Source organism: Polyodon spathula, chromosome 4 (assembly GCF_017654505.1).
Source record: "Polyodon spathula isolate WHYD16114869_AA chromosome 4, ASM1765450v1, whole genome shotgun sequence".
Classification (NCBI taxonomy): Eukaryota; Metazoa; Chordata; class Actinopteri; order Acipenseriformes; family Polyodontidae; genus Polyodon; species Polyodon spathula.
In genome coordinates, this window is record NC_054537.1 from 33,458,385 (window position 1) to 33,480,205 (window position 21,821).

At 37.6% G+C, this 21,821-nt stretch overlaps 1 pseudogene; it reads left to right on the top strand.

The window, feature by feature from the left end:
• The first annotated feature begins 9,888 nt into the window (after positions 1-9,888).
• LOC121313922 overlaps positions 9,889-21,821 on the top strand; it is a 45,418-nt pseudogene continuing 33,485 nt past the window's right edge.

The window sequence follows — 21,821 nt, forward strand, 5'->3', positions numbered from 1 at the left end:
TATTTTTTACTTACAATTTATTGGACAGACACTAAATATTTTGTAGGTAGGTACACACTAATCATCAGATCTTGTACAAGTCTCTTGTAGTGTTTGAATGACAGAGAGGCACTAATCTAAGGCACTAATGAAGCTAAGGTTTGTTCAAAAGGAATTTAGTGGCATCCTTTCTATGCCTTATCTATAGCTATTGATACAACGAGAACCTTTACTAAAATCTAAGTTCTGACTTTAGGGAAGCAATTTTTCACAGCAGTTCTCTTGTATGATTGTAAAAGTATTTGTCAGAGTTCTAAGTGATTCAAAAGATAAGTTGAATAAACTGAATTTAGCAGTGCCTGCTTCTGTTCCTTGTCAATCGGCTTGATTTTACACTACCTAACAGTCCACAACATAAGACAGAGCCCAGGCAAATGCACAGCAGATGATTAATTTTGTAGCTCTTGTTTAAACATCTTAGACAGCTTTTTTGGGGTCTTCCAGTCCTGGGTTTGTCAATTACAGATGACGTTTATCTGTACTTATTGATTATGCTTCGGATACCACACCTTGAAAATTGAGTGATGCAAATTATTTCACTCAATGCTTTTCCTTCTTTATGCAAGTCAAGGCCGTTATAATAGTAGAAAACACTAGTGGAGACTTTGAGTAAATTGTTGATGCTCATAATGCATCAGAGTAGAAAAATGCAACATGTCTAAGACTTTTGCACAGCAGTGTATGTATATATATAATGTATTGTAGCAGGGCACACATGAAAATGTGTGTTTAATAATGTGTTAATTGTTCTTATCTGAATCAGCAGAAAGGAGCAGCAACTGGCTGTGGTTGAGATGGAAAGATTCTGGCTGGGGATCTCAGTCACAATAGAAAGAAAGCAATGCTGATGTACGGGTAAGTAAGCTGGGGGAGGGGATGGAGGGGGGTGATGCTGGGATGCCAGAATCACTGTCGAGCCCTCAAGGTGTCGTGGGCTAGTGGACAAAACACAGAGGATGGAAGGTGCCCACTTGGAAGGTGCCCACTTAGCTCAATCCAGACAGTTGTCATGCTGATGCGCTGGGGAGACTGCACTGTGGTTGATCCTCAGAGCCAGCATCACAGCTGTTGTGTGTGCTGATGCGCTGCAGAGGCAAATAAGCTGATCCCTGGAGCCAGCATTACACTTCAGCAATCAACACCAGGCAGAAGGATATCAACATCATCAGATAGAAAGAAACGCAAATGGATGGAGATGGAGATGGATCACATTAGTTTACTGTACAGCTACGTCTTAGTTGGTGTTTGTCTTGGCTGAGAGCCGAGTTCAAATCAGCATGACGTTTTAACATCTACTCTCATGTCATGGAATGTGGTGATCAAACCGATGGCATAATCGCAGCTGGTGGGGTCCAACTTAACAAAGTGACCCAGTTCAAGTACCTAGGCTCATGTGTCAACTCTGACTGCACTACCCTTCAAGATGCCAAGACGCGAGTCAGTGCCGCATGGATGAAATGGCGGCAGATCACTGGAGTACTGTGCAAAAAGAAGATCCCTTTGCGGCTAAAATCCAAAGTCTACCGCTCAGTGGTCAGACCAGTGGCTCTATACGGAATTGAATGCTGGCCAACGACAAAAAAACATGAACAGGCACTCCATACGATGGAAATGAAGATGCTACGATGGACCCTCGGCTTGAAAAGACTAGACCATGTCGAGAATGAAGAGGTGCGAAAAACACTCAAAGTCGCCCCAATCACTGAGAAAATGAGGGAATCGCGCCTACGATGGTATGGACCGGTGCTCCACAGCAATGACACATCAATGGCAAAGACCGCCCTCAAATTGAATGTGGAAGGCCGCCGGCCCCGTGGACGACCATTTACGTGCTGGTTGGATCGGCTGAAAGGCGACATGCGCCTCGCAAAACGTACGGGGTGAAGAAATCTGTACAAACAAGCAGACCCCACATATGTGGGAAAAATGCGAAGAATTATATATATATATATATATATATATATATATATATATATATATATATATATATATATATATATATATATAGTGCCTATAGAAAGTCTACACACCTTTCAAAATTTTCATATTTTGTTGCCTTATAGTCTGGAATTAGAATAGTTTACTTTTTTTTTTTTTTTTTCTTGTTCATTTATCAATACATCCTACCCCACAACTTCCAAGTGAAAAAAAATATTGTAGAAATTTGAAATTACTAGAAATTTGTAGAAAATGAATTAAAAATAAAAACAGAAATTGTTTGGTTGGATAAGTGTCCACCCCCTTTGTAAAAGCAATCCTAAATTAGTTTAGGTATAAACAATTGCCTTCAAAATCACACACCAAGTTAAGTCACCTCCACCGGTGTTAAATTGGGTCAAAGTTGTTGAAAGGCACAGATCAGGGGATGGGAAAAAATATCAAAGGCCTTGAATTTCCCTTGGTGCACAGTCTAGATGATTATTAAGATGTGGAAGGTATATGGCACAACCAAGATCCTGCCTAGATTACTCCATCCCTCCAAACTGGATGACCGAGCAAGAAGCAGAGACTTTTCAGAGAGGCTCCCAAGAGGCCAATGGCAACTTTGCAAGAGCTACAGACTTTTATAGCCAAGACTGGTCAAAGTGTGCATGTGACAACAGTATTCCAAGCACTCCACAAATCTGGTCTGTATGGTAGGGTGGCAAGAAGGAAGCCATTACTCAAGAAAGCCCACCTTGAATCCCGTTTGAAGTATGCAAAAAATAAATAAAAAAACACTCATGTGGCAAAAAGTTTTGTGGTCTGACAAAACTAAAATGCAACATTTTGGCCTAAATGCAAAGGGTTATGTTTGGTGCAAACCCAACACAGTGCATCACCCAAAGAACACTATCCCTACTGTGAAGCATGGTGGTGGCAGCATCATGTTATGGGGATGTTTCTCATCAGCAGGGACTGAGGCACTTGTCAAGATAGAAGGGAAAATGAATGTGGCAAAGTACAGAAAAGTCCTTGAGGAAAACCTGCTGCCCTCTGCAAGAAAGCTGAAATTGAGACAGAAGTCCACCTTTCAGCATGACAACGACCCAAAGCACACAGCCAAAGATACACTGGAATGGCTAAGGAACAAAAAGGTAAATGTCCTTGAGTGGCCCAGTCAGAGCCCCGACCTAAATCCAATTGAAAATTTGTGGCATGACTTGAAGATTGCTGTCCATCAACGCATCCAAGGAACTTGACAGAGCTTGAACAGTTTTGTAAAGAAGAATGGTCAAATATTGCCAAATCTAGGTGTGCAAAGTTGGTAGAGAACTATCCCAACAGAATCACAGCTGTAATTGCTGCCAAAGGTGCTTCCACCAAGTATTAACTCAGGGGTGTGGAGACTTATCCAATTATGATCTTTCAGTTTTGTATTTTTAATATATAATTTTTTTCTCAATAAAAACTTTTCCCCTTAATAGTGTGGAGTATGGTGTGTAGATAAGTGGAAAAAATCCTCATTTAAATGCATGAAACTCTGAGGCACTGACACAACAAAATGTGAAAAAAGTTCAAGGGGGTGTAGACTTTCTATAGGCACTGTGTGTATGTGTGTGTGTATATATATATATATAAACTAAATGACATAACATGCACCACAATGCTTGTTATTAGAGGTGCAAACCAATATAAGGCAATTTATATACTGACCAAAGTCTCAATAACTATCCAAATACTTATCGCTGTGATGGTAGACCTACTTATCACTTGATGGTAGACCTTTTAGAGATGTCTTGGTTGCACACTCATCGTATAACTTCTCTTTATAAGAACATGACCACTGCAAGTTACTTATTAGAACTTAATGCATTTTATTGTTAAAAACAAAAGCAGCACATAAACAGATAGTTGTGCACCACAATGCTTTTCGACACTCTTGTGTTTTTGTCAGGCGGATAATGTTTACTTTTTAAGAACAGCCCCTATTTATAGTAATCAACTTTCTTAATTAAATAAGTATTTAATTAGTACATTAAATTACACAAACTTATAAAATATTCATTAGGAGGAAAAAAGGATGTGTACATAGACAACAGCAATGCATATATTACAAAGCACCATAAACTTTCAAAGCAATAAATAGTCACTCTCATGCAAACAGAATATTTAAAAGCATTGATTGTATAGCAAAATATTCTTATCTAATCACACAAATGAAAAACACAGGTTTCTTATTGCAGCTTTGTGTTCAGCGATACGTATTTTAAGATGGTGTTTTGTTTGACCCACTTAAAGTAAACCACAGGGACATTTAAGCATGTAAATTACATGTGTGCTGTTACAGTTAATAAATCCCTTTATAGGATATTTCTGGCCTGAATATGGGTGATTGAGAAATGTTGTATTATATGTGTTAGAACAATATGTGCATCTACTACATCGGTAATTGCCATATATCAGAACAGTCAGCCAGTTATCAATTGGCGTTGGTGCTTTATACATTAAAGAGACTAAAGAGTCTTTAATGTTCCTGCCCCATCTAAAATAAAATCGTGGTAAAGAGGACGAAATGGAATGAAATTGAGGATCACATGTCAGCACTTGCCAATGTTTTTTAATTATATTTTTAACAGCATGGGATGTATTACTGTGTTCTGTAATAAATGTTATTCTGTCTTCTATTGGTTCTATGTATCAAATCATTACGTTCAATTGTTGTAGTTTTATTATACACAGATTATATCACATTTTTATTGTACTCTCTAGTTAGAAAGCAAGCTTACATGTCTTTCGTCTTAATTTCATAGTCAGTTGTATTACTCTCTTTAATCACAGAAATTGACTATAATGTATATTATTAATCATATGTCAAGGATGGTCACTTTCTGCATGCAAGATCCGTATTTCTATCAGTGGGTTTACAATAAACTGATATACTTAATGACCCGTTAGTATTTTTTGTAATAGACAAATCCAAAAAAATATAATTCTGTTATGATATCCATTATATGATGTTAAAACTTCACGCTGATTTGAACTCTGCTCTTGCCAAGATAAGCACCAATTAAGACGTTGCTTTACAGTAAACTAATGTGATCCATCTGCGTCTCCATCCATTTGGGTTTCCTTCCATCTGATGTTGATATCCTTCTGCCAGTTATTGATGGCTAAAGTGTAATGATGGCTCCAGGGATCAGCTTATTTTGCCTCCACAGCACATCATCGCACACAACGGCTGTGATGCTGGCTCCGGGGATCAACCACAGTGTGGTCTCCCCAGCGCATCAGCATGACAAACATCTGGATTTAGCTAAGTAGGGTACATCTCTGGGGCCCTCAAGTGGGCACTTTCCATCCTCTGTTTTTTGTCGACTAGCCCACAACACCTCAAGAGGGCTCGACGGTGATTCTGGCGTCCCAGCATCACCCCCCTCCATCCCCCACTCAACTCAACCCAGCTTACTTATCTGTAAATCAGTGTTTCTTTCTTTCTATTGTGCTTGACATCCCCAACCAGAATCTTTCTGTCTCAACCACAGCCAGTTGCTGCTCTTCTCTGCTGCTTCAGATAAGTTCTTCACTGTGCGATGCAAATCTTGGCCACTGAATCCGATGTCTCTGAGAAACCAGGTTGTAGAGTGTGCCACAAATCCTCGGCAACTCACCTCCACTGGGTAAACCCGGACTCTCCATCCTCGCTGTTCCGCTTCAGCGGCTAGTTGAGCATACAGCAGTTTCTTCCTCTCATACACCTCATCTCCATCATCCTCCCATGGCACTTTTAACTCTACCAGATGAACAAGGCATGCTGATCCAGACCAAAAGACAATATCTGGTGGAAGGTTAGTGGTGGTAATCTCAGGTAGAAAAATTAGCCATTGACTAAAATCTGCCAGCATTTTCCAGTCTCTAACAGCTTCCAGTTGTTCTGGGTGAGGCTTGGTTTTAACACCTTTTTTTGGCATTTGCTCTCCTGGGCTGCGGAATGTTGTCTTTTCTGTGTAATATTTTGATGGAACTGGTGGCAGCTTATTGGTCATGTTACGCTTGTCTTCCAATGCTAAGGCCAAACATCGCAGCACCTGGTCATGGCTCCAAGTAAACGGCTCCTGGCTAAGACCCACCTTACATCCTGTCAAAATATGCCTTATTATTGCAGGTTATAAAGGTTTCTCCTACCCAGAAGTTTAGGTCATGTGGTGGTGGGAGAACATCATATGTTGACCTGATGAGGAAACTGATCCTGTTCTGTTCCATTGTCCATAGGTCTTGCCAGCCAATCTTGCGTTGTTCCGCACTCTCCCACATGGCCTTTATGCACCTCATCCTCTCCTCCTGCTTTCGCACCTCGTTCACTACCAGCTTCCTCCATTGAACTGGGGCTGCCTTGTGCCATGTAGGAAAAGCTGAACTGAGACCAAGACCCCCTCTTCCATGCTGAACTTGCCCCATGATATCACCGATTTGAAGGGCATTCTTTGCATCTTCCATGGCTTTCTTTGGCACCCACTTTCTTCCAGTTTTCAACGCAGATGCTGTCATGTGACTACTAATGTTATTTCCAGTCGAACTTTAACTTATCGGTTATAGCGGAAACTGGTAGCTGCAGTATTCTTTTACCATAAAGTCCCACTCTGCTGAGGCAGCGCATATTCCAGGATCATGATATCTGTGCATTAATTCGATGTGCAAGGCAAACTAGGCGAGCAACTGCAGATCAATTGACTGCAAATTTCAACCTGGGGTGCGAGCAGCCCGTTTCATCAAAAACGGTATGCCGAGAACTCCACAGAGCAGGATACCATAGTCGGGTTGCAGTGCACAAACCGCTCGAGAGCACAGGCAGTGGGCTACCGAGCAGTGGAGAAATGTGATATGGTTAGATGAATCATCCTTCACCATGTTCTCGACAAATGGACGTTTAGGAGTGCAACCTAAAGAACTCTACAGCCCTGAGTGCTTGATTCCAACAAAGAAGGGTTCTGGTGGTTCTGTAATGTTGTGGGACTCATTTTCCTGGCATGGTTTTGGTGCACTCATTCCCTTAGAAGGCAAGGTCAATGCTAATCACTACTTAATGGTACTGTGAATGGATCTTGACCCCATGTTGTAGCATTTCTTCCTGCCGGGGGGGGGGGCATTTTCCAGGATGACAATGCCCCCATCCACAGAGCATGTGTGGTTGCCCAATGGTTTGACGAGTATGACGCTGATGTTATCCATATGTCATGGCCTTCTCAGTCACCAGATCTGAACCCAATTCAGGCATTTATGGGATATTCTAGAACGACGCCTGAGACAGTGCTTTCCACCTCCATCAACCAGACGTGAGTTGATTGACATTCTCATGGAAGAATGGTGCCGCATCCCTTCTGCAAAATTCCAGAGGCAGTTAAACTCTATGCCACGGCGCATACTGGCCACACGTGGTGGCCCAAAGCCCAATTAAGTGACTTTACATTGGTGTTTCCAATTTTTTTGTCCACTACCTGTACATCATTATGAAAACAGTTAGTGCTGTATGTTGTTGAAACAAAAGTTAGTTACAGAGCTTGAAGAATGTGCGAATATTGCACGATCCAGATGTGCAAACCTGGTGGAGACTTGCCCCAAAAGACTCACAGTTGTAATTGCTGCCAAAGGTGGTTATGCCAAGTATTGAGTTAGGGTGGTGAATACTTATCTAACCAAGACGATTTTTCATTAACTGTTGTTTCACAATAAAAATTATCTTGCCTCTTCAAAGTGTTGGGTAATTTGTGTAAATCAAAGGAAAAAAAACAAACATTTTAATGCATCAAGATTTCAGGTTGTAACACAACAAACTGTGAAAACGTCCAAGGAGGGTGAATACCTGCTATAGGCACTATATGTGTGTATTGTGTGTATATGTGTGTTTTTACTGATATTACTTGGATGTATAATAATTGCTGTATTGTTTATTATTGAGTATGGTCTACTTAGGTCTCTCTTTGTGTTAGTGCTGCACTACTGAGATGTACCTGTGCTGGTCCTGTGGGCACAAAGTGAATAAACTAAATTAAAAGTTAATTGCACTTGAAAGTAATGGTCACAAATTCCTATGAATTCCAAAGGAATAACTGTTATTCCTATGGTGTTCCTCCTAGAATATATTCTGAATCTGGGGCGATTTTACCTACATGATGAGTAGAACTACAAAATAAATTGGATAATAACAAGAAAATATTCATTGTTCATATGCGTTCCAATTCAATTCTATTGCAGTGCATATGCACTCACAGTCATTTTCCGTTGGTGTTACCCAAAAGTTTATAGGATTTCAAAAATAGGTTAAAATGTCATATTCATAAGATCTGGCAACCCTTGTAGCCAACAGGGGTGAGTTACTCTAATTGTATACACCAAGGCTTGCTTTTCTCCTTCCTTGTCTTTGTAATATGCTGTATTTTAGATTTGTTTTTAAAAGAAATATATGAACCACCAAATTACGTGGTTTGATTTCCTGGTCCACTGATGAACATTTAGCCACACAGTTGTAAGTCTTCCTCCGTGATATGCAAGAATCAGGCTAAAAAAAACCCAAAAAACTGTTTATTCCAGCAGTTATTGACATTTTCAAGAGAAAGAATGGGAGCTCTGTTAAGTATTTCATTAAATATTTGTGTATATAATTTCATCTATTTATTGCAACAGCAGTGTCTTTAACAGTCTGATTTGAGAACTTAATAAATTCAGAGTATTTTCTCAGAACACTGTAGGTCATCTGATTTAAAAAAAAAAACACACACAACAAAAAAAAAAAGTTTTTCTACTTCACTAATTTCAAAACAACATCATGTGAGAGATATTTAAACCATGTTTATGTAGAGAATTAGTGTGTTAAATTAACTGTTTGAATTCTCTATACTGTACATAATTTAGGAAGGTCATAGTAAGCTCAAGTACTGTATGCATTTCTTAAATCTTGTGTTAGGTTGAGATCTAAATGGGAAAACTGCTTTCACTGTCCAGCAAAAACCCACAAACTGATAAAGATCAGTACTCAAGATCAAGAGATGACCTCTATTCCTGCTGTCTAACCAATCAGCTCTCTTCACCGGCCTAACCCAAGCTGTGAATGTTTCCAAGCTTCAGCTGAAGGCTTGATCAGTACTCCATAGGGTAGACTTTAAATTTGGTGCTATAGAAGTAAAAGTTGATCCAATTTCCTTGTACCATGCTAAATCGTTTCCTGTGCTGAAGCTCTAATTTACTTCAGTGGTCTAGATGCAACATGCCAATGCAACCTACTGCACTGGAGTTTAATTAGATACCAAGAGGCAACAGTTACATTTTTTGTTATACTTGAAAAACCTGCATTTCCTAAACCGAAGTATACAAAAACAAGCAACCACGAAAATACAAAGATCTAAAACACAAGTAAAAGGGGGACTAGCGGTAGCTATTATTAACAAGAGGTGAGAAAATGAGTGTAAAAAAACTTACTTAGCACTCATTTAAGGACTATACTCTGTTTAGCAGTTTACTGTGCACCAAGAACCACAAGATGGCAGTCAAGAGCAAATACTGTGAGTAATTGAATCAAAAATTGGAAAGAGGACAAGAGTCAACAGAGCTGAATTATAAATGCATAAGGATCATTTTTGGATTAGTTCAGATATTGAGAAATATTTATAGATTTGTGACCATTATTGTTCTCTGCCTGGTTCACGACAGACACATACTATAACAAAAGGTTGGAGAGTCATGTTTTTGGAAACAATGTCAATGTCTACATACAGTTTTATCCTCACCACTCAAAAATTAATTAATACTTTCTTCTAAAGAGTATTAAGCTTTGACATTCTAGAACACCTTAACTGGATGCGCCACTCCGGAGCCCCAGTTTACCATATCTACTGAACATGCATTACACCTTGAGTGGCACTAAACCTTCTGAAAATGGCATGGGTTAGTATTTTAATTTGTTCAGTCTTTTCATGCCAACTGAAGAAAATACTATCAAAATCCATGGAAACAAGTGAGCATTAATAGGCTAAAATATAGTGACTTTTTTTAATTTTATTTTAAAGGGTGTGAACCGAACCTGGCAGAAATTTGAAGAACCCGTTTGGAAGGTAACTGATGTTTGAAGTAATGTCCAAATGAAAACCTGGATTCATATTTGGTACGCAACTGTATTCTTTGATTCTCTAGGTTAAGTTCGATCACGGGTATTGTGCAAGAAGTAATATCAGCTTACCATTGAGGTAGAGATTTCATAATTGCAGAATTATACAAACCCTCCACCCTAATGTGTTGGTGACTGTCACATAACCTTACAGTATATGACTGCCATATTGAGGTCTTCCAACTTTTAAGTTTCTTGTGTACAGAGACATTGAAAATGTTACATTCTAATGTACTTTTCCTCCTTCAGTAATGCAGTAACACATACAGATGTCAGCTATTTGTAGTGAATTCCTAATTCCCAAGTAACGGCCTGTTGGCTATAACCACCCTTTTATGTAATCTGTCTCTTTCTGTCCTAGAGTTCTCACTTCTTTGGATGGCGGCTATACTGGGTGGTTCTCCAAGATGGAGTTTTGTCCTGGTATCCAAAACAGTATGTTTATTAATTCAAAAAACACATTTGTGACATGTAAAACTGTACGTGTTTTGGGCTGTTCTCCTTCTCGACATCATTCCATTTTCAGGTCAGATGCCGCAGCTAACAAACACAGACAGGGATGCAAGCACCTCACAGGGTGTGCCCAGGAAATCCATTCTGAGCTTTACACTTGAGTGGCCCTTGGTCAAGTTTAGGGTTAGCCTTGGTTCAATTTTTTTTTTTTTTTTGCTGGAAGTAATTTCAATCCCTTCCAAAAGAATCATCTGTTCCCACATAGTTTTTTCATATATGCAAAAACCCAAAAACCACTTTTCTGTTGTGATGAAACTCGGTTATGGGGTTTTGTATAGTGTAACATTATTGAAAGTAACAGATATGTGGATAGAGCGAGAGGCTTTGTCCTTTGTTTTTTCCCTTGCTCCTTAGAAAAGTAAACAATGTGCTTCTGTCTACATCAGTACAGTTCCCGTCTTCACTGTCTCTTTCTGCTAATTTTGTAGGTATACTATTTTATTTTTATTTTTTTAAATCTGGTTTTTAGTTCATACGGTTACATTCGTTGCTGCTTCTTTTTTTTTCCCAGGTAAAATCCAGAGACAGCTCCCTTTTCTCTGTTAAGTGCTTAGATGATTGTATCCACTTTAAAGTGCATCCAAAGAAAGCACCAGCACTGACAAGAAATGTAGGCTCAATCCATGTAATATTTCTTTGCCTCATACCTTACCTTAGTAAAGAGATACTATATTTGTCCTATTTTAACCGGTAAGGGGCTTTTAGAAAGTACCACTGTGGTGGTTCATCTGTAATTTCCGTCCCCTCTGCAACTGTGATTAGGAAATGGAAAGTCTGAGACTTTCTTTTTATTCTTAACTTTTAACCCTAAAATGTTCCTAGGTGTATGGGCGAGAACAAGCGTTCATTGTTGAAATGCTTTGTGTAGTCTGCTCTAGTCTTTTAAATGTCTAAAAAAAAAAAGATTTCATGTTGAGTAGTGGTAGCTACAGTCAATCGTGGTTCTATGGTGTCTATTCTCTGTGTTTCATTGTAGCTTTTATTTTAAAATAAATTAATTATGCTTGATAGATATGTTTTGGCATTTTAATGAGGAGGGTCAGTTTAAGCATGATTTGCAAGACTGACTGATTTTTTTTTTGTTTGTTTTCTTCTTTTAAGAAATGGCTGGAAGCAATAGAAGAACATTCTGCCTACAGCACTCACTACTGCTCCCAGGAACAGTTGAGCGAGGAGGAAGAGAAAGATGTGGTGACTCTGAGGCAGCTGAGTGATTCATCACAGGTAAGAATTAATGTTGCCTAATTTGCATTTCCTTTGCTGACATACAGCAACTTTTAGTTGTGAAATTTTATATATAAAATGGTGGTTAGCGCTGCTACCTCACAGCACCAAGGTCTTCGATTCGATTCTGGCCTAGGGGTCTGTCTATTTGTATGTTCTCCCTCTGTCTGTGTTGGTTTTCTCTGGGTACTCCGGTTTCCTCCCACAGTCCAAAGACATGCTGTTCAGGTTGATTGGTCACTTTAAATTGCCCTGGGTTTGTGTGTGTGTGTGGTGCCCTGCGATGGATTGGCATCCCGTCCAGGGTGTTGTCCCGCCTTGCGCCCTGTGTCTGCCGGGTTAGGCTCCGGCTCACAGCGACCCTGTAAAGGATTAAGCGGTTAATGATAATGGATGGATGAATATATAATATATAATTTCTTTTTTCTATTTTATTTTTTTATCTTTCAATACAGTGACCTGACACTTTGATAATTTTAAATCTTAGATGTCAGTTTGGATCATAACACATGATTTCTACTGTGGTTCGTTGAAAATGTACCAAACCATCTTTCCGTCCCCTGTTCCAGTTTTCTAAGGAAGTGTGTGTGTGTGTGTGTGTGTGTTTAAAAAAGAACTAACTAAATAAATAAAAGCATCAGAGGTATACTTATAAACAGCAAGGGAAGAAATGTTTTTTTGGTGTTTTTTTTTTAATTGTTTTTTTAAGAATTGTTTTGTGAGCGATAATTCCTTTTGATTATAAGCAGATTATGTATGTTATCTCTGTATGATTTCATAACTCATCTTATTAATTGTTTGATTGAATGATTAAAATAACATACATACAGTAACAAATCCAATAACTAAACCATGTGTAGTATTGCAAGTTTCTCATGGTTAATAGTTTTCTACAGAAAGCTCAAGCATGCCAGCAAAAGTTGGAGAGGGAAGTTTCTAGTTTTCTTTCAATGGTGAAAGATAACAAGGATAAACAAAAACTTTACTAAACCAGTCAGAGGTTTCATAAACTGTGCACCACTGCAGAAATCCCATGGTTATTACCCTTATAAAAATTTCCACAGTAAAAGCATAGTAAAGTGTAATAAAGCATGGTAAATCATGAGTAAGCATTGTAAAGAATATTGAGGTGTGGTAAAGCATATTAATAAGCATGGCAAACCCAGTATAAGCATGAGAAAGTCATGATAAAACTACAAAGATACTGTGGTAAGCTTTTATAAGGGTACACTCTTCTTTCCACAACCATAAGGTTCCTTTTAAGGGATAAACTAGTATCCACAGGCATGGCTAGCAAGTTTTTCTGCATATGTTATTGTTTTGGCTGGTCCACACTCCTACTAACACTAGATAAATGTGTTTGTACCAAGCGCATGAGGAATGTACACAGGTAAGGCTACGCGCACGTGTAACTAGGGACCTTTATAAACCCTGGTAAAGTGGTGAACATCAATTAGCCCAAATCGTAGTACAAACCCAAACTAGCATGGATTTATTTTAACAGGACACCACTCGTCAATTCTTTACTAGCACATACATGCACAGTACAGGGTAAAATGCAGAAGCGATCCGCTTTGAAGAAAATGGAAATCTATACACAAGAAGGAATTCAAATTGTACTGTTAGTACTCTCTACTACATATAAATGCAGTGAAGCTGTAATGTTGTACAAATATGTTGCACTGTATTTTGGATCTACAAAATGTGTGACCTTCAGGAGAGATTGTGGCTGAAGTTCACTATAATGTGTTGATCTCAGTGTCAGTGTCACAATCTAGGCATTTTAAGGGTAAGCTATTTATTTAATTCCTTTACAGTTCACTTAAGGTTCTGAGGCTGTTGCTTTAAGCAGTAATGGCTCTTCAAAGAAAAGTAGAGAGTATACGAAGGAATACTTTCACATATGAAAAGGTGGGCCATTTTTATAGATTTTGATAGGAAATCTTAGTATAATACTACACATAAAACAAGAGTGTCCTCTTAGTAAAACCACTCAGCACACACTTTCAATCATGAAACACTTTGCCCATGGGGGAGCTGGAACTGATGGCAATTCTCATTTACTGTAGATTCAGGTAAATATTCAAATTTGACGTTAAGGGTAATTTACTTTTTTTAAAAGCAGGTTCTGGGATGACAAAGGTTTTTGAGAGTCCTCCAATCCTCTGAGATTGTATATTTTGCCAGAGTATCCAATCAAGCCTGCTCTTGAGTACTTCCTTGTCCTATAGAAATCAATGTCTAATAGAGGGTCAGTTTACAGTCTATTTAAAGACTGAAATCTTATATAACTTATATAACTCACCTGTAGTTTCAAAGGTTGCAAGTTCTTATCCAACTGTCTCTCACAAACTTAGTATTTTAATAAAAAATAGTTAAGCATGCCCATGAGACAAGCAGCATGAGTTTGCAAATTCCCCACTACTACAGCAGCTAAATTCTGCTAGCAGCTTCATATTTTCTTTTTTTAAATTTTATATATTTAGTGTGCCTGGCTATTTTACGCACGATTTGTTCTCCCCAGTTTGGAATGTCCAGTCATTTTTTCCCCTCACCACTGCAATTGCCCACAGCTTAGGAGAACTGAAGAGTCAGTGGTGTCCTTAGATCTCACGACCAAGCCAGTTTCCTTTTTTACACCCAGGAGCTCGAGGGCAGATGTCAGTGAGCTACCAGCCTCTGGAGGACAAAGGCCCGTCCTGCATGTTTCCGCTTTTGAGCTCCCTGGGCGTCTGGCCAGCAGGGTTCGCTGTAGCGCGATGAGGAGAAACAGTCCCTGATGGTTTTGCCTGCCTAACCCATGGGAGTGTCGGAGCCAGCAAAGACAGGCCACTTCGCACAACCAGGACGCAAATCTGCACTGTAGACTCACCCAGCACTTCACACGGCTGTGCTTTTATCAGGTGAGCCACTTGGGGACACCGCAACTTCATATTTTCACTTTTATGAAATCTCTTGAGGCACAATGAAATGGCAAATTAACCATTTTACTGCCACCTTTTTTTGATCTCTAGACATCTGGATATAGCAGCGATGCAGATCTTTTTCATATATCCATGTTACCTCATGTTCACAAACCTTTCAATCTGATATGACATTTTATTTTTTTCCATATTTCCATATTTTTTTTAAATAAGATTGGATTTGCACTTTAAGACGTAAGTCTGGATTTTGCAATCATTTGATTTTTTTTGATATCGCATGGTTGTGGAGTTAGTAAATTATTTGATCTTTGTGTTTGCTGTATGTTACATTTCGTAGATATTTCGTAGATTTGCACACTGAACAGTCTGTGAATCTAGTGTATGTCTACGCACCTGCACTTTTGTGTAAATTACTACGTCCTTGTATTTTATGTAAACTAAAACAATCTCTACAATATGAAGCAGGGGTCAGCAGAGTTGAAATGGTTTGGAGGAAGTAGTTGTTTTCAGACATACTCTATTAACCTAGAACATGCTTACTGTAGTTTCTTTTGTTTTACTAGTGTTTTGGATACAGGAGCTATGTTTTACCTTGTATTGGTTTCACCAAGGTAGTAATGTTCAAAATGCATAACTGTAAAGAGCATTTTTAAACATGATGTCATCTTCCTATTGATGACTTGCATTACTATGAGTTGTTCCTGTAGCAATTTGGAAAATAGCCCACATTGATTTTAACCTCCTTGTTTATATCCTATACCTCACTAAAATGTTTACTTCTTATTTGCACCAGGATTGCCTGTTTCAGTCCTCCAGAAGTTAAAGGAACTATCTGTAGTTTCTTCTGAGACCTGTGCAGCCCTGAGCAACTGCCTCACACTTTTTACCAAGCAACAAGGGGTTTGTATTTAAACTTTAATAGCCTTCTTATTTTGAAGTTTGCAAATGGATAAATACTAATTCATCTGAGCTATGCAGAGGTTGCAGAAAGTAATGCTTTTGTTTTGATCGTATCCTCTTGATGTTGTATCCTGACATTTTATTAACCTTGAAACTGAATATTTACCTTGCAGATTTGCATTCTTTTATAATGTAGTGTATGTTGGCTTTTTTTAAGGCCTGCATTCATATGGTCAGTTTTGTACTGTTTTCTAGACACGTTGAACTGTAGTGTTTTCTGTTCGTATCTAACATGCAGATTAACGCCTTTATTCTTATTCTAAGTCTAAATCGGTGGAAGATAGATAATTGCTTATCGTACTGCATTGCTTGGTTTAGGTACTCGTAATACTCCCTCGCAGAATATAAATTATGTGTTAAACTGTTTTATTAAAAAAATATAGGGGGACATGCATCAAGCATTTGCGATGGTGTTAAAGCCATAGCGCCGAGTTTATGTCGACCTTAAATTGCCCCGTATGTGTCATGACACTTTTGGCAAGTTAAGCCCGTATAAGCAGCACCAAAATGCGCTCCGCCGCTCATTAGCCATGCATGTCAAGCCTTAATTATATGCAAGTGCAAACTGTAGGTGGGGCTCATTTGATAACTGGTGAGTCGTTGTTACTTTATCAAATAGTCCTATTATTATTATTATTATTATTATTGTTCTTGTTGTTGTTGTTGTTGTTGTTGTTATTGTTATTGTTATTATTATTGGTCTTAGTAGTAGTCGTTGTCCTCTTAGTCATAGTTACAGTATCCTCTTGTTAACAAACTTATTAGTTTTATAAACAGTGAGAATGCTTACAAATCCCATTTTGTTGTTGTTACCAGGTGTGTTATTTTTGTAACAGGTGACTTATTTGAGGTGTTCCATATCAAAGGAAACAACACCAAAAATCTATAAATATGGCAACATATGTGGCTTTTCTGTTGCAGGAACAATGTATGTTCTATAATGCATACTGTTATCATTAAGATACGTTGTTTAAAGAAAATTAAATTCCTCTGATGCCAGACAATACGTAAACTGTAGTTTATAGCATTGAACTGTTTATGTATCACACAATAACAGCAGTATCAATGTTTTTTTATGCAGATAAGAAAAAGCAATATGAAAGAAAAAGAGCTGGAATTCATTTTCCACGGTGCACTGAAACGTGAGGCATCCTCTAAAGGACAGGGACAAAGAAAAAAGAAAGAATTGTGTTTTCTTCAGCAGAAGAAAGGATAGACAGGCAACGAGAGGCTCTGAAAAAAAAGAAAAAGGTAACTGATTCACGTGTGACCTACCTAATTCGCACACTATGTTATTGGATATGTTATTAAACATGTAAGAGGGTGCCAATACTTTGGTGGCACCTCTGTTGATAAGCATGCATATACATATGTAAATACTTATAGTACACATATAACCATAAATATATATTGCATATTTTGTGCGCATGATGTAGTACATAGAGGTTGGCACCGGTAGAAAATCCGGAACCGGGTAGTATGTTTCATTGTTCTGGTGAAATGAAAACAGAAACTTTTTAACATACAGTAATTAAGACATATGGTAAAACATTGAATATTGAATTCGATGTTACACAGAAATGGAACTATATATTACACTATACATTTAGTTCCCTTCAGATCTGTAGACTTGTGTAACCTTTTTCAGTACTGGAAACCTAGAAATAATAAAAATAAAAAAAAAACATCTCGGTTTGAATATAGTTGTTAATGTTAAATGCATTTATGCTGTTTCTTTGCGACATATTCCACCATTAATATAGTTGTTAATGTTAAATGCACTTTATGCTGTTTCTTTGCGACATATTCCACCATTGTTGCTGTTAACATGGCATCCAAGCAAAGCTGGAATTTCTTCTCCAAAGCGGAGAAAACGGAGTTTGCAAACTCAGCTAAGGAAATATTTAATTCAAAGGAGGAAGCACAAGCACAGTTAATGTGCTCCACAAATATTTATTTAACCCAAAACAAAGTAGGTAAACATTTTTTAAGTGCGAGAGTAACGTTTTTGTCAAACTGAATACATTTTATACTTTCCTCATTTTTGAATGCGTGTGCTTTTTCTTGTTAATCTACTTCATTAAAATAAGAATAACATGTTTACGGTTTTCTGGGGTACACCGCTCACAATACTTTTTATTTATTTAGCTACTTAGTTTATCTTTTTGGTAAAATCTAATTACAAAATTCCCGTACTATGTATAAATTAGGCTATATCATGTGGATGTAAATCAAGGAAGTCAGACTCTGAACACATGGGGAACAAGTCTGACCTATGGAACCTTTATTTTTTTATTATTTTTTGTAGGCCAACTTATAACAACAATTAAATTTACGTAAAACGACAAGAAAACCTGATAAGGTGGTACAACGACAACTTGTACGTGAGGTTCGTTTCGACCGTAAAGAAGAGGTTTCGCCTCCTTTTTCCACAAACGTTTTAGTCGATTCTTTATAAATTAAGTTTCCTCCCCGTCGTGTTCGCGTCAATTACACAAGGTGTTACCTATAAATATTTGGTTTTGTTGCAGTCCATTTTTAAAAAATTCACGCTTCCTCTCATTTCAACAACAGTTTGACTTAGTTTCAAAATATGAAATATCAAACCTTACGCACCGAAAAAGACCAATTAGATGTGTAATTTTATTCCTTATGTCCAAATGCCAAAGACCCCATGTGCGAGTTTATGAAAAATAAATAAACCTGAATCAAATAGAAACCATTTACCAGAAAAAAAAAAAAAAAACATACCTGCGCAGTAACTGTAGGTTATTGGAAGTCACCTGGTTTTTATTATTAGTGGTTTAGAGTTATCGCTGCCATAAACTAACAGGATGTTATGGTGTTTTCTTTCCGATTTCTTTCCTGACAATATTCACCGCAGTTCTTATTATTGAGGTGTCCTTGCCACTATGTGTTACAGTTTTCTGTAAAACCTTAATGTCCTGTCAGTTAAGCAAAGGCTTAATGCAAAGCTTGTTTTAACACTGTCTTTATTACGCCGGCCAGAGACCCGCGCGTCATGTTTTATACATTTTCTTTAAATGCTCAAATTAATAATCGATACCTGGGTAGTAAAAAGACACCAGAGTCAGGTAATTTAAAACCCAGCGGGTACCCAGGTTTTCGGGGCCCTGTGCCAGCCTCTAATACTGCACGTTTAACATAATGTATGCATCTTCCATATAGGAAAATGTTAGATCTACGGAGTGGTGTTTCTACAGATTTGGAATTGGCTCTATTTTGAAAAACGGGGAGTTGGGCATTTTAAGGTTGTACATACAGTATGTGTACATATACAGTATATAGATAATTGCTTTCCAAATTATCACACAACTTTTTAATGTTCTTCTTTGGCATAATTTATTGAGTGTATCACCACTGGGAATATGGCGCCTGCCCGTAAAGGAGAATGGAGAAGTCTAGTTATAACAAGAAGGCAGGTACAAGTGAATTTGTATATGATTCATTTACAGTACAGCCTAATGAGAGCAATTTACCCGGTACCATTGTACTTTTTACATAGTAACAATAAATATTGCTACACTTACTAGAATATTAGTTGAAATAAGTATAATTTGGCAGAGCCACATTGTGTTTTTTTGTTCAGTAATATGTACTTAAATATGTATACAGCTTATTAATTAGTTGTACGACCAGAGCCGAACAGACAGGTACGTAACTATTTGTGGAGAGGCTGTTGTGGTATTTATTTCACGGTCTTTATCAGCTGAGACATCATTTCAAGTCAATGTGGTGATGTCATGGAAACACTGCTTGTGTTTTCCTGTTTTGATAGATCTCAGATTACATGGATCCAGTTTAAAACGACGTGCTCTACCTGGCAGAATGCTTATGGTGAGGATCTCTGCGCAAACAGCAGCACTTAAAAATCATGTATGTCCTTTCAAATGTGTGAAATTCATTTTAAAATGTTTGTGATACAGTTTTTACAGTATTTGCATTTTAGTTGGAAATGCGAACATTTTCAGCAATACTGTACTTTTGGGGAAAAAAAAAAAAAGGGTTTGTATGGTCAATCTTATGATAGGTTGTTTTGTTGGCTTTTTTCCTTGTTGTTTTATAATATGAAAAAATGTCAAATCTTGACATTTTACAATCTAAATCAGAATGTAACTTGTATTTGGTTTTTTCTTATATGATTTTGATCAAAACTAAAGTATTGTGATTGTGACTCGCTGCCCCTCATTTTGTAGTCAAGTTGGGGAATCTATTTCTGATCAGCAGAAATGTACAGCTCTAGCAGGTATGTGACCCGTTTCCCATATTTAACACTTTATTTCATTGGGTAAAAAAACAATACTAACATTATTATTGTCAGCATGACTAATACAGCCTTTGAATGTACCTGCATTATGAACTTGCACCTTGTAAAAACGTCATTTCAAGATAACAGTTTATTTCCAAGTAGGGAAATACTGTTGAGTTAGTGTCTTGGGTAAATGTTGTGCTTACTGTGTGTGTGTGTGCTCATTCGAAAAGTTTTAGAATGAACTAGCTAGTGATTGTTTTAGTTTTTTTGTAAATGCACTGTCTAGAAATGTAACCTTTTAAATAGCTTAGGGCCACTACCCAAACACAATGATGCATACAATCACTTTTGAGGAGAGGGGTGGACCAGTTCTTAAGGGAGTTGTAAGGCCAAGTCTGTATTTGTTATGGTCATGTTCCCCAGGATATAGGAATTTGACCATGGGATTAATTCCATGTAAAAATAAAAAAAAAAGTTTAGCAGATAATGTCTATTATATGTGCATCATGAGATGGGAGCTTCAAACCCAGTCTTGTTTAGAAATGTTCTTCCAACAGGACTGGCTGAAAGCAGCACGCTGTTAGCATCTTGTGACAAAGGGAGGGTAAAAGGCAGGAAAATCAGCCTGTAATTGTTTTGTAGGAGGTTGTTGGGAGGTAATTGAGTGACACAGCAAAGCTTTTACAAAGCAGTGACGCTGTGCTGCTGTTAATGTCACTGTTGCTGAGGCTGTGAGTTATAATATTCCTTGTTGGACACGGACGGTCTGGTGGGTTGGCAGTGGTTGCTAACTTCGTATTGGAGAAGTCAATTTTTTTGAGACCATACAAAAATAAGGCGCACTTATGGATCAGACCTTAAATGTAAGTAATATCCCTCTACCAGTGGACTGATGGCGTTTATAGTTTTAAATTATCTGTATTCACTTTAAAATCAATCATTTGCATGAATAGTATGGGAAGAGTAAATCAGAGTAATAGGAAGATCTGTTTCACACTGTGATAGTAAATGGATGTTACTGTATAAAAGCTTATTGAAAGCCAAATTGTTTTCAGTTAGAGCTGATGTTCTATTGAATGGTTCCCTAATAAACCAAACATTACAGCTTTACAATAACCTACAACACATTAATAATAATGAAAAGTTTTGCAATATGGGTATTGAGGTAAAATTCAAAAAGTTATTTTATCAATACAGACATGAAAATTCAGCTAATTCTTGTATCTGCATGGTTGTGTACAGAGCATTTGTTAAATTATAGGACACAAAACAGTAACAATCAAAACCATACTGTAGTTTATTAACTACAAAATTTCTTTAGAGGACATACTGCAGTATATTCAATTGATTCTTTTTGCGTGCTTCAGCTTAACCACAAAATTGTGATTGATAGCCACAGTATTGCTTTTTTATTTGCAGTTTTATATTTCTTTAATAAATAAAAACCTTTGAAGGCAATAGCTGAAACATTTCTCTGCTTAGTTTCTTACAAGGTGTACCTATAAATAAAACCATGGGAGATTAACTCAGTAGTATCTTGCTAGTAGCTGGAGTTGGTTACATGCAGAATAAATAAGTTAATGAATAACTGACACCAGCAAATGCCTCATCATTGTCAGTGTTATTGAGATGTCCTTTCAGGAAAGAGATTGCATTATAACTTTTTAAAAGAATAATTGCATGCATCTGAACACTAATGTTTATTCTACTGTTTTAATGAATTTAAACCTGGTGATGCGTTCCCTTATTTTTGGTATAATTGCAAAATGTTTAATATGCGGAGGGATATGGTGTAATTTGTCACCACAAT